We start from the raw sequence: 12,425 nt of genomic DNA, 5'->3' as shown, positions 1-12,425 counted from the left end.
TTGGTCCTGCTCTGCGTTAATGGCCTTGACTTGCTCTGTGTTCTTGGCCACCAGAAACAGTGAATAACGAAGAGGAGACCCGCGCATCTCCTCCTGGAAGGAAAATCGGAAGAGCTCCCAAGCGTGGCCGGGGAATTAGCTCAGGTGGTAGAGCGCTCGCTTAGCATGCGAGAGGTGGTGGGATCGATGCCCACATTCTCCAGATTTTGTCCGCCCTCGGCTCCCTAACCCCCTCAGGAATATGAGAAAGCGGCGGGCGTTTTCAACAAAGTAGCGTTTTGGCCGTTTCTTTGAATTTTGACGTGTGGGAATGGACAAGACAGGGCTAGTGACGGCCCTACAAAACGTAGGTATGTAGACTGCCAGTTTATAGTAAGTCTAGTTTCTTCGGAGAAGATGGGATCCCAAAGGATGCATACCCACTTGCTGTTTTTCTCCACGTGTCCCCCTGCAGCTTGGCCCTAAATTCAACACAGTCCCGGAAAGTGCAAACCACATAAATCAGATAGAAGAGTTCAGTAAAGCTCAAGAAGGATAAACCCGAAGAAAGATCACGTCTGGACACATCACAATCAAACTGCTAAAAATTAAAGAAAAGAAATTGAAAGCTGCCAGAGGAAAATGAAAAGGTGTTGCGTGTTTGTGGATTTATCAGAAACCACAGAAGCTAGAAAGAAATGGAGGAATTTTTTTTTTAAATGTTGAAAGAAAATAATTGTCAACCTGAAATTTTTATCTGTAGCAAAAATATCCTTCAGACATAAAGGTGAAATAATACATTCTCACCTGAAAGCACACTGAGAAAACTCATTTGTAGCAGAACACCTCTAAAAAAAAGATTTTAGACTGAAGAGAATTGATAGGAAATTTGGAACATCAGAAACGAAGGAACAATAGCAGAATAGGAAATATCTGGGTAGATACAATAGACTATTATTCCCTGGAGTTCTTTAAAGTTTTTTACTATTTTTTTAAGTAAGCTCTTGATGACTGACAGCAAAAATTATAGCACATCATCTAAATATACTATATACACAACACAAAGGGGTTAGAATAAAGGGACCTAAATGGTGATAAGGTTTCTATATTTGACTTGAATGGTATAACACTCATTCTAAAATAGACTGTAAAATGTTAATTGTGTGTATGGTAATACATACACCAATCACTATTAGTAATCTAGACTAATTGCTAAATAACTATACAAAGAGATCTAGTAAAAAAAAGATAAATTAATATAGGATATTAAATATGTTTTAAAAAGCCAAAAGGAAGTAGGAAGACAGAAATAGAAGAATGAAAAATAGAGGGAACAGACCATAAACAAAGTAAAAATAATAGATTTATATACAAACATACCCATGATAGTGTTAAATGTAACTAGTATAAATCTAGTTGTAGATTTATCATCAGCTACATACTAGAGATAGTCAGACTATATTAAAAATAAAACATGGCCCAAATATGTGCTGACTATAAGAAACTCACCTCAAATATAATGGCTTAAGTAGAGTAAAAGTAAAAAAATGGGGAAAATTAAATCAGGAAGGAAAAAAAAGTGAATGTTTGTATCAGACAAAGCAGATTTCAAAGCAATTTTCCACATAGAGAGATGTTATTATTTGGTATCTATTCACCAAATAGATGGAACTGTCTTAAATGTGCACACATCTGGCCACAGAGCTCCAAAACTCAAACAAAAGTTAATAAACCTAAAAAAAAAAAGTAAAGTAAAAAATCCACAATTATAGTTGCAGGTGTTAACACTTCTCTCTGTTGGGGCGCCTGGGTGGCTCAGTCGGTTAAGCGTCCGACCTTCCGCCTGGGACCCAGCCCCGCAACAGGCTTCCTGCTCAGTGGCCAGGCCTCTCCTTCTCCATCTGCCCCTCCCTGTCCTCATGGTCTCTCTCAAATAAATAAAGTCCTAAAAAAAACCAAACAAAAAAACCCCCAAAAAACCCACTTCTCTCTATTAGTTGATAAATTTAGTAGACAACAAATCAGCAAATATATTGAAGAACTAAACACCACCATCCACCAACTGACCTTACAGAACAAAATTACAATGCAGGCAAGAAAGAACGACCAAAGATTGAGAGAAAAGCAAGATCATATCGAAACTAAAAAATCAAGAATGCCAGTGTGCAAAAGAGAGTGATGTTATTAAAAACGATATTTTAGAATAAGTTATTTATCTGTAAAGGCCAGGGAGACAAAGCAGTGAACGTGGGAATGGATCATTTCTTGTCCATATTTCCTCCCATCTCTTGAGGTCTGCAGTTATCAGATTCCTCCTGAATCACCTGAACCTAGCACAGTGCCTGGCAAAGAACATGAATGGAAACGAAGTAATAGATTCAAAAGAATTGCACAAGAACAATGTTCGGTAATTATCAAGTCACTGGATGTGGGATTTGAAGGAGGACAATGAGTCAATATTGACTTGGAAGTCTAAACCCAAAAGGCCAGCACACAGGAGGTTGAAAGTTAGATATTTCTGTATCGATGAATGAGCTACTGCGGGGAACAGAGACGCCTTGAGTTGGAGCAGAGAAAGAGCTTACATTCTGGAGCCTAAAAATCTGCTTCATGGGTCAGGTTTTGCCACTTAGCAGCTCTGGGGGCCATAGGAGCAATACTTAGTATCTGAACCTCCATTATATCTGGGAAGTGAGATTTTGATGAATAGTTTTGTTGTCAAAATCCAATTGGACCGTATGAGATAATCTCCATAAATCTCTCAGTATAATTAATGGTACCTGACAAGACAAAGCAAACAGCAAGATTTCTATTAAGTTCAGCTTGTATGTTTTGTAGGGAGAATGTCTCCAGTCACGTAGATGTAAGTGGGGATAAAACAGACTAAGGCAGAGAAGTTTGGGCTGTAGACAAATGTGAGGATTATTTATTCGCTCATTCAGTCGGCCAATTAGTGAACTATTAACTAAGCATCTCCCATGTTTATTTTCAACAAAGGAGACCACAGAAGGTGTAAGACCACCTGAGATCTCTGAGGGCAGGAAAAGCCACATCATTAGGATACCAGAGGAGCAGAAGACAGGCATACCTGCCCCCAGCCCCGCAGCGCAGACGGACCTACCCTCGGGTGAATCCCGGAACGGCTTGGAGTTCACTGATCGTGGGCGTGAAATCCTTCGGGTGCAGCATTGGCTTATATGGAGTGATTCTCAAATATCATCGATTGTGTTCCTTAAACGCTGGAAACTAACAAAACAGCGGTGCTGGGAAAATAATATTTGATATTTTACTTTAAATGGGGGGACCCAGAGCAAGTCGCCCTCTTAGCGCAGTAGGCAGCGCGTCAGTCTCATAATCTGAAGGTCCTGAGTTCGAGCCTCAGAGAGGGCAGGCTGGACTTTTTTTTTTTTTTTTACAGTCGGCAGGGCGTAAGGTTACTTCGGTTAAAAGACAGTAACAGAAAGTAAAATTACCAAACACTGCCTGATAAGAATTTTTGAAGACTGGTGCAGTGTTTGCAGAGGATGGTTAAATCAGTTTTGTAGTTCGCTGGGCTTCCCGGTAGTCTCAGGAAAATGAAGGTGAAGAAATTTAGATTGTGCTATGCTGTATTTTTGGTCTTCCTCTCTGTCTTGTGGAAGAAGCAGGGGAAATCTCTCTTCCCACTTCCTTCTCTGAAGGTCGCCCAACCACAGTTAAGAGGTGAGAGAAGTAGAAAATCATTTATTCTTTTAATCATCCAACATATATTTCTTTTTGAGCCAACATATATTTCTTGAGCCCATAGAATGTGCTCAAGGTTCTGGGTGCAGTCACTAAAGAGTGAAAACAAGGCAAAAATTCCCTCCCTCCTGGAGCTACATCCTAGTTGGGAGGTGTAAGGGAAACGGACAAGAAGCAGATACGAAAAATGCATAAGAAACTAGCGATAATGTTTACTGTGGGGTGATCATTAGCCAGTCGAGGGGGTCAGGAGGGCGGAAGCGGCTCCGTCAGCTTTCTGGAAAGTCAGGAGAGTTGTCACCCTGGAGATACTTTTCCTTCCTTCTTGCTTGCTGAGATCCTTGTGCCCGAAGCTTTTCTAACACGGTCACTAGAGTAATTTTTACCTACCAAGGCAACTGGAGGGAATGAGAGCTATTTGCACGTAAGCTGAGTGGGCTTAGTTGGATAAATAGTTCTACCCGATAAATCCTTAACATGTTTCTTGCTACGGAAAAGGAGAAGTGAGGGCTTCTCTGGGTAGATTTGTGCCCCTGGAGCAGGGTCAGGAACTGATCAGCAGGCATCAGCTACGGCTGCGGTTGTCTTTTTCCTGTGGAATCGATGCTCATTAGAGGCTTGAGGAACGGATTTGCAGATGGAGGTTAGAATCCACCAGGGTTCTCTGCTTGGACAGAACAGGCCTCCCCTCTAAGTTTTCCCAGGGTTCCCAGGTAAGGAAAGAGCCCCAGATGGGCTGGAAAAATTGACTGTTCTTGGGAAAAGCAGGAAGCCCAGCTGTAGAAGGACATAATCTGAGCATTTAGCAGGGTCTCAGTACACACATGAGGGCTGAAGCTCAGGATGGTTAGGCAGCGAATCTGACCGGAATGTCCATGGTGGAGAGAAACGATCTTGATTTCGTTCTGCGGTTTGAAAGGTAAATGCACCCGAGTTGTTCTCTCTTGAGCTCAGGCAAGAAAGGAAGAAAAGAAATGTTAAGGTTTTCTTTCATGATGGAGAAAAGCCTTTCCCCATCATTTCTGACTCAAAATCTCAGAATTTCTGACAGATAATTAGAATGAGAAGGGATTCTGACCCCTGGAGCATCAGCACTTTTGTTGCTGATCTTTCCTGATCACTTTTAAATTTCTTTAAAATTAAATGCTGAGTAAAAGCCAGTTTCAATGTTCTCTTAAAAATTCTTCCTCCCCCCTCCTTCCCCTATCTTATCCTTGTCCCAGGATCCTAGGGTCTCCCTATGCCAATTTTATCTTTCTATGGAAGTTAGGGAGAGGGATCAAGCCCTCCCCAGTGACCTGGGCCACATTGGGAGGGGATGATGGTGCAAATGTGAGGCCCAGAGAGGCTGCCCCACATTCTCCTCCTAGATGGCCATATTTCTAAATCAGGTAACAATCACAACCCTGTTTTTATAGTGAGAACCTCTGGGAAAGCCCTGTCATTTCAACTGGGTCCCCCACCCAGTTGGGACCTTTCACTTTGTCTTCTGTCATTCAAGATAGTGAAATTGTTTCAGAACTAGATCATTCTCATGGTGATATACTGTAGGTCTCCCTTTCCCCCCCCCACACCCTGACAGAATTCCTAGTTTTTCACTCTGCTTTTGCCAGAGTCACCTTTGAGATGATCTGCCCTTAGTCGGGTCCTCTTCAATGGCAGGGAAGTAACCCTATGGTACCAGGTTAGACCCATACAACTAGTTGGGGCACATGCCTAGAATGACCATAAGTCAAGAAGAGGGTTAAAGCATGGGAATTGGGTCAGATGTTAGAATGCTTTCTTTGCACTCAGAGCTGGTGGGAAAGACATCTGTTTTCTCCGGTTATGACCCTTCATTCCTTCTTCATAGGCAACTTTGATCCCCAAAGCTTTTCTCCTGAACTCAACTCCAGGAAATATTGGACCTTTTTTAAAAATGGCAATTTATACATTTCTGGTTCTTATCTTATTTCACACACAAGGCAGCTCAGGCTTAGATTTTGACCAATACTCTCTGTCATTTGGCTATAGACAAAGAAGGAAAGCCTGAAAAGAGCTGTGAAGAGAGTGATCATCATCTGCACTGGGCCGTGCTGGGCATTTCCAACTCGAGATTCACAATTTTTGGCTAGTGGGAAGGTGGACCTCCTACTCCTGTTTTCTGGACAGAGAGATCCTGGTGAGGAGAAGGCCTCCCCATGACTTTGTAAACGAGATTTATGGGGACACAAAGAAGGCCGGTGAGGGTCACCTAGAGAGACAGGATGCAAAAGAGAATTTGTTGGTCCGAGGTCTCTGAGTAGCATGGGTCTGGAGGGATCACATAGACCCAGACCCCAGACTGTCAGAAAAAAAAAAAAAAAGATTGTGAAACTAGGGGAATTCTTAGAGAAAAGCCATGAAAGAAGAATAGAAGTAAGATCTTTGGGTAGTTCTTCTTTAAGGAGATTCCTTACCCACCTGCCAGGACCCATTCATTCTTTCATTCATATAACAGATACTTGTAAATGAGTGGATTTATTCTTCCATTCATCAGACATTAATCCAAAATCCCTTCTGTTTCAAAACTTCTAAGTGCCTTTGACTCCTTCTCCCTCAGATCTCTACACCTAGTGTCTTGACAAATACTGTAAATCCTTCCTACACAACCTCTCCAGAATCTTTCTCTTTCTTCTCATTCATGTATCCCTTCATCCATTCTGTGGTGTTCGTGGAGGATGTATGCTATGCCAGGCACCGACGATACAGAAAGACTCACAATACTGATAATCTCGAGAGTTAATAGGATAAACCCCAACCCTTTCATAGCTCTATAACTTCTTTCCCTTCTCTTCAATTCTAGTTTCCCCATTTCCAACCTCTTTGGCATTCCAAATTAAAAACCTTTCCCAAAATTGTTACTTTGATTGTATAAACCACCTGCCTGGAATTTTTCAAAGGTTAAGTGTCCACAACCCCTTCTCCTCAACATATCTCTCCGTGTCTATTACACACACACACACACACACACACACACACACTGCTCCAATTGAACAGGTATATTTCTTAACACAAGAAACCCTACATACACCCTACGTTCACTCCTCATCTGCACCCCTCCATGTCCATTTTGTATTTCTTCACTCTGATGTGATTTCTCCTCTTATTTCCTGTAGCTCTATTTGTTTTTTGGGGATTGTTTGGCTTGGGGGTTTTGTTTGTAATTGTTTTTCTGCTCTCTCTCATGGTATGGATACGGAACCGCTCCATGACAGGCCTTAGCAAGAATTCAACACAGACAGATTCCCCTCAGAAAGCGAGTTTCCGTAGTGTAGTGGTTATCACGCTCGCCTAACACGCGAGAGGTCCCCGGTTCGAAACCGGGCGGAAACAGTTGGCTTCTTTTGCCTTCGGGGAGAAATCACCTCCCTCTTCTGTTCCAGGCAGCTCCAGCTGAAAGGAAAGAGTCATAATCCCCCGTTTGTTGTTGCTGTGTTTTTGTTTTTGTCTTTAAGAAACAGATAACCATCCTGAGCTAACTATGCCACCTTGGCTGGAATGTTCTGGGTGAGTCCTCCCTCCCACCCCAGGATGTGTCCTCTTCTAGTCCTGCCGAGTCTGAATCGTGCAATTTGGGGGATGCTAGAGTTTTCCCAGAGCTGCTCTCTCCTCCTTTCTCTGGTATAGGAATAGGTACTCATTGCTCTCTGGCCCTGGTCATGTTGGAGAAGGTACGCCCTGATTTCATATTAAAGGCTTTGACTTTCCCCGTATTTGGGGCTGCTCAGAATAGTGAACAATGAAGTGGAGACGAGAAAGGCGAAAACCTGGAGAAGGAACCAGAGAGGACAGGGGAATTAGCTCAGGTGGTAGAGCGCTCGCTTAGCATGTGAGAGGTAGTGGGATCGACGCCCACATTCTCCAGATTTTACCATTTCCACCCAAATCTCCAACTCACAACCCTGCACCTTCCAGCCTATTGAATGAATTGAGAAAATATTAGACACTTTGAACACAGTCATTTGGATGTTTCTTTCTCATATGACCTCTGGGCAAGTTCAAAGGCAGGCCTTCGCTCACTCTACCTGCACTGGGTAAACAGATCTACCATCAATTTATCATTTGTTTTCTGTTTCTGCAGAGGAGCTGTGATCCCAAGGGAAATACCCAGTTGCTCTCTTTCTCCATTTCTCCTGCAGTTTGGCCTTCCATGCGGCTCAGTCCTGGAGAAGCGCTGGGCTGAGCGGGGAAGTAAGGGGCCAAATTTCTTGTCAGGGGACTGAGTCTTGTCAGGTGACCAGAAAATATTGGGGAAGACACATGGAAAGCAAACACATAAAGTTATTTATGAACTCTTGACCACACTCTCGAGCTGTGAGCAAGTGTCTCTAACCCTAAACAACATAGCACAGACTTTGAGAACTGCAGTGGTAGACCACTGTCCACGTCCACACTGGCCGTGGGGCTGCACACGTTCCAGAGATCTCCGAAACGTATTGTAAAGACTTTGAAAATGGAATGGATGAAACCACAACTTAGAAGGCTGCTTGGTACTGGGAACATGAAAACAAGGCAAAGCGCCTACAAAAACAAAACTGGCGGCATTTTCCATAAGATTTGAGTGAGATCATACAAATGGCCAGGTTATAGTCCAAAACCATTTGGCATATGAAGAACCAAGAAAGTCCTAAATCACTGGGAAGAGAGAATCGACAGATACCAATTCTGGGATGGCACAGATGTTGGAAACATCTGGTAAGCACTTTAAAGCTGTGATGATTAAATGCTCCAAGAATTCGGGGCGAGAATTCTTTGAAATGAATTGTTAGAAAATCTTAGCAGATCATCTGAAGTTGTAAATCCAAATTGAAATTTCAGCACTGGAAAATGTATTAACCAAAATTATGAACCAAAGCACTGGATTGTCTCAGTAGCAGGAGATGACTGAGAAAAGTTCAGTGAATACGAAGATAGAACAATAGTAACGACCCTATCTAAACGACAGAGAGAAAAGTGTTAAAAGATGGACAGAGCCTCCAGGGACAAATAGGAAAATAACAAAGAAATGTTATTTACATCATTGGAGACCCAGAAGAGGAGAAAGAGGTTCTTGAAAAAAAGAAAATTGAATTCTTAATGGCTGAAAAATTCCCAAATTTGGCAAAAGACGTAAGTCAGATTCAAGAAGTCCAGCAAACCTCAAGCAGGATTTACCTGAATAAATCCACACCCAGACATATCACAATTATGCTCCTGGAAACAATAGGGGGAAAAAATCCTTGAATGACTGAATGATTATGCATTTCTCATCAGAAACCATAAGGGCCATAAAGAAATGACACATCATTTACTAAATGCTGAAAGAAAAGACCCGTTAACCCCAGAAGGCTAAATAGAGCAAAACTATCCTTCGGACATAAAGGTGAAAGAAATGCATCCTCATTTGAAGGTAAAACAGAGGATCCATTGTTAGCAAAAGTAGTAAAAAAGAGTTAGTCAAATTGTGAGACAACAAAAATGATACCCTAAGGAAACTTAGATTCTAAGAATGAACGAACAAGATAGAGATAGGAAATATCTGGGTAAATATGATACACTGTTATTCTCTCTTGAGTTCTTTAAAGTATGGTTGATGATTGAAGGTGAAAATTACAACATTGTCTGATGGTTTTCTCCTTGTAGCTACACGTACTATACACACATAACATAAAGAGGTTAGGGCAGAAGGATTAAAGGGTGGTGAGGTGGGGCGCCTGGGTGGCTCAGTCGGTCAAGGGCCTGACTTTGGCTCAGGTCCCCATCTCAGGGTTCTGGGATCAGGCCCATCCCCCACTGGTCAGCCTCTGTGCTCAGCAGGAAGTCTGCTTGCTCCTCCCCCCGCTTGTGCTCTTTGTGTCTCTCTCGAGTAAATAAATAGAATCTTTAAAAAAAAAAAAAGGTGGTGACATTTCTTTCTTTAACTGGAATGATAACTTAATGATTCTAAGTATACTGTGAAATGTTCAGTATGCGCATCACTAGAGAACTGTGACAAATCACTGACAACATTTAAGCCAAAAATAGGAAGAGGAACAAAAAAGAATGAAAAACAAAGGGAACAAACCACTAATAAATTATTAGGCAGTGAATTGATAGACAAACCTATCAAAATATAATAAAATTAAATGTAAATAATCTAAACATAACAATTAAAAATCAGAGATTGTCAGAATAAAAAATAGATACTCTCATTATAAAAAACTTCAAATACAATTACATGTGAGATTAAAAGTTATGTATAAGATTGAAAGTAAAGAACAGGAAGAGATACACCACGCAAGCATCAATCCAAAAAAGCTGAAATGGCTATATTAATATCAGACAAAGCAGATTTCAAAGCAAAGAAAGTTTCCAAGTATAAGGAGAAATGTTACATAATTATAAGGTGTCAGCTCACCAAAGAAATAACTGTGTATTCCCTAAATGTGTATGCCCTGGCCACAGAGCTTCAAAACTCATAAACAAAAGCTAATAAATCTGAAAAGAAAAATAAAAAGTCCATAGTTATAGTTGCGGACTCAACACTTCTCATTAATTGATAGATCTAGTAGAGGACATATCAGCAGACATACTGAAGAATAGAACACCTTCCACCAATGGATCTAATTGACCTTATAAAGCAAAAGCACAAGACAGATATGTTGCCGGGACCCTGGGTTCTGGGGCCTTGACCCAGCCAGACTTGAAGGAGTTGCCAAACCTGAAGGACTTGCCAAAGGTTCTTGGTCCTGTCACGAGAAGGAATTCAAGGACAGACACACAGCACATCGGATAAACAACACAAGTGGGAAAGTTTATTAAAGTGAAAAGTACACTCTGGTGATATGAGAGCTGGAGGGGGCAGAGAGAGAGGAAGGGAGAGAAAGAGGAGGGGCAGTGAGAGGAAGGGAGAGAGCTGTGTGCATTGGGGGTTGGGGTTTCTATATCATTGACGGTTGTTAACTAGGGGGCAGAATATTTATTACTTGGGGCTGGAAGCAAGTTTTCTTCCTCACTTGCTCATGGCTTTCCTGTCGTGGCTCCACCATCTTGGGCCTGTCTGGTGGGATCCGGCCTCTCGTGGACGCTGCCAGGACAGGCCTCTGACCTTCCCCACAGCTGGCCATGGCCGCCTCCTTGCTGGCCTCCAGGCATCCTGTTAGAGCCTGCCTAACTGCCTAACTAACAGATAGAAGGGCCAAAGTGTTGAGAGGAATGCAAGATATCAAAACTAAGAAACAAGAGTGGTCAAAGTGTGGAAGAGTGATAGTAATGAAACTGAGATTTTAGAAAGAGTTATTTACCTGTAAATGTCAGGGAGACTGCAAATGGTGGAACCAAAAGGGATCATTTCTTGTCCATATTTATCCTTCCATCTCCTGAGGTCTGAAGCGGTCAGATCGCTCTCTCCCATCTCCCAGCCTCAACCTAGTTCAATTTTCTAGACTTTCCCTGATTTTGGATCTAGTGGACACGCTCTGTCCTGATCCTGGTACCACCACCTTGATCCTGGGGACACACAGAGCCATTCTGAATGAGTCTCGGGGATACATGCAGAGAAATGGGACCCATCACCGTGTACCCTAGTCTACCCCTCCCTGGACCTCACTGCACTGTGTTCAGACAGCATGATCCCACAAGCCTGTAAGGTCCATTTGAAGTACCAGTGACACTCTTCCCTTCAGGCCTGCACACATTTCTTCTGTTCTTCTATCATTAATGCAGACATTTAAAAGTACTTAGCACTAGGCAATAAGCATCCTGCCCCCACGGCTCTTACACTCTCACGGGGAAGGTGGCTGAGCAACAGGCACTCACAACTTGGTAAATGCCACAAAATGGATGTTTTCCTGGATCTCGGGGAGTTGTGGAAAGAACACAACCCAACCTCAGAAAACTGGGAGAGACATCAGGGACAAGATGCCTCCCCGAAAATGGTTTTGGGTCTAACAAGTAGCTGGCCGAAGAGCAGTGAAAGTTTGGGCGATCTGTATGAAGCATCTCCTTAAGTCCCGCCCCTGGAGTCAAGTGTGAGAAAAAAGAGGAAGTAGGAGTGAAGAACGAAGGGGTAGGGGGGCAGAGGCTGGGGCCTGAGTTGCCCTGAAAGGCTTTACCTGCCCTGCTCAGGCCAAGGACAGCCCTCTGCAAGTAAGCATGTGCATAACTAGAAAAACTCACCTGAGGAACTAGTTATGCTTGAGGAATCTCTGGACGTCTTGGCAAATGTAAGAAGATGGGAAAGCCCACCGTTTCTGTTTTTCACATTGCTCCCGATTTCAGTGACCTTCTGGAGTCTCATGTCTTTTAAATCCCCTTCTCATCTGCATCTCCCAGGCCAAGAGATCAGAAGCACAAAACCACAGCTGACCACTCTGCACCCTGTCAAGATCAACGAGCATGCGTTATTCGACTTTCTTAATCTCTTAGGATTTTTAGAACACAGCATTTTTTATGAAGTGGGGAGGACAAAAAGCGCACGTGGCCCGTACGGGGATCGAACCCGCGACCTTGGCGTTATTAGCACCACGCTCTAACCAACTGAGCTAACCGGCCCGCCGACGCCCCACACTTCCCATCCTTAGCTACATATCAGAGATCAATATTATTCCAATCACTTTGAAAGGGAGTTTTCTCTTCGAATTCATCTTGGAGCTTGGAAGAAGTCACGATCCCCGGTTCATTCTAAACCCGAAATTTCAGTTAAAATACAGTGTTACCCAAGGAAAGTTCAAATATCATCTGCT

The 12,425-nt window shown here is 42.7% G+C and overlaps 2 protein-coding genes and 5 non-coding genes across 7 annotated transcripts in view; 5 read left to right on the top strand and 2 right to left on the bottom strand.

The window, feature by feature from the left end:
• Positions 1-12,425, bottom strand: part of LOC117997523 (histone H2B type 1-C/E/F/G/I) — an 881,166-nt gene that overhangs the window by 629,733 nt on the left and 239,008 nt on the right. The gene's annotated exons all lie outside the window — the stretch shown is intronic.
• LOC118027233 (vomeronasal type-1 receptor 43-like) overlaps positions 1-12,425 on the top strand; it is a 95,703-nt gene that overhangs the window by 24,097 nt on the left and 59,181 nt on the right. The gene's annotated exons all lie outside the window — the stretch shown is intronic.
• On the top strand, positions 130-202 carry TRNAA-AGC. The gene has a single exon. It is a non-coding gene; the product is annotated as a tRNA-Ala (tRNA).
• On the top strand, positions 3,297-3,369 carry TRNAM-CAU. Its single transcript has one exon. It is a non-coding gene; the product is annotated as a tRNA-Met (tRNA).
• Positions 6,984-7,056, top strand: TRNAV-AAC. The gene has a single exon. It is a non-coding gene; the product is annotated as a tRNA-Val (tRNA).
• On the top strand, positions 7,515-7,587 carry TRNAA-AGC. Its single transcript has one exon. It is a non-coding gene; the product is annotated as a tRNA-Ala (tRNA).
• Positions 12,161-12,234, bottom strand: TRNAI-AAU. Its single transcript has one exon. It is a non-coding gene; the product is annotated as a tRNA-Ile (tRNA).

The sequence above is a fragment of the Mirounga leonina genome, unplaced genomic scaffold (assembly GCF_011800145.1).
Source record: "Mirounga leonina isolate KUSES-001 unplaced genomic scaffold, KU_Mleo_1.0 Mir_366, whole genome shotgun sequence".
Taxonomy (NCBI): Eukaryota; Metazoa; Chordata; class Mammalia; order Carnivora; family Phocidae; genus Mirounga; species Mirounga leonina.
Note: the sequence above shows the minus strand (reverse complement) of the source record. Positions and strands in the feature narration are given on the sequence as shown.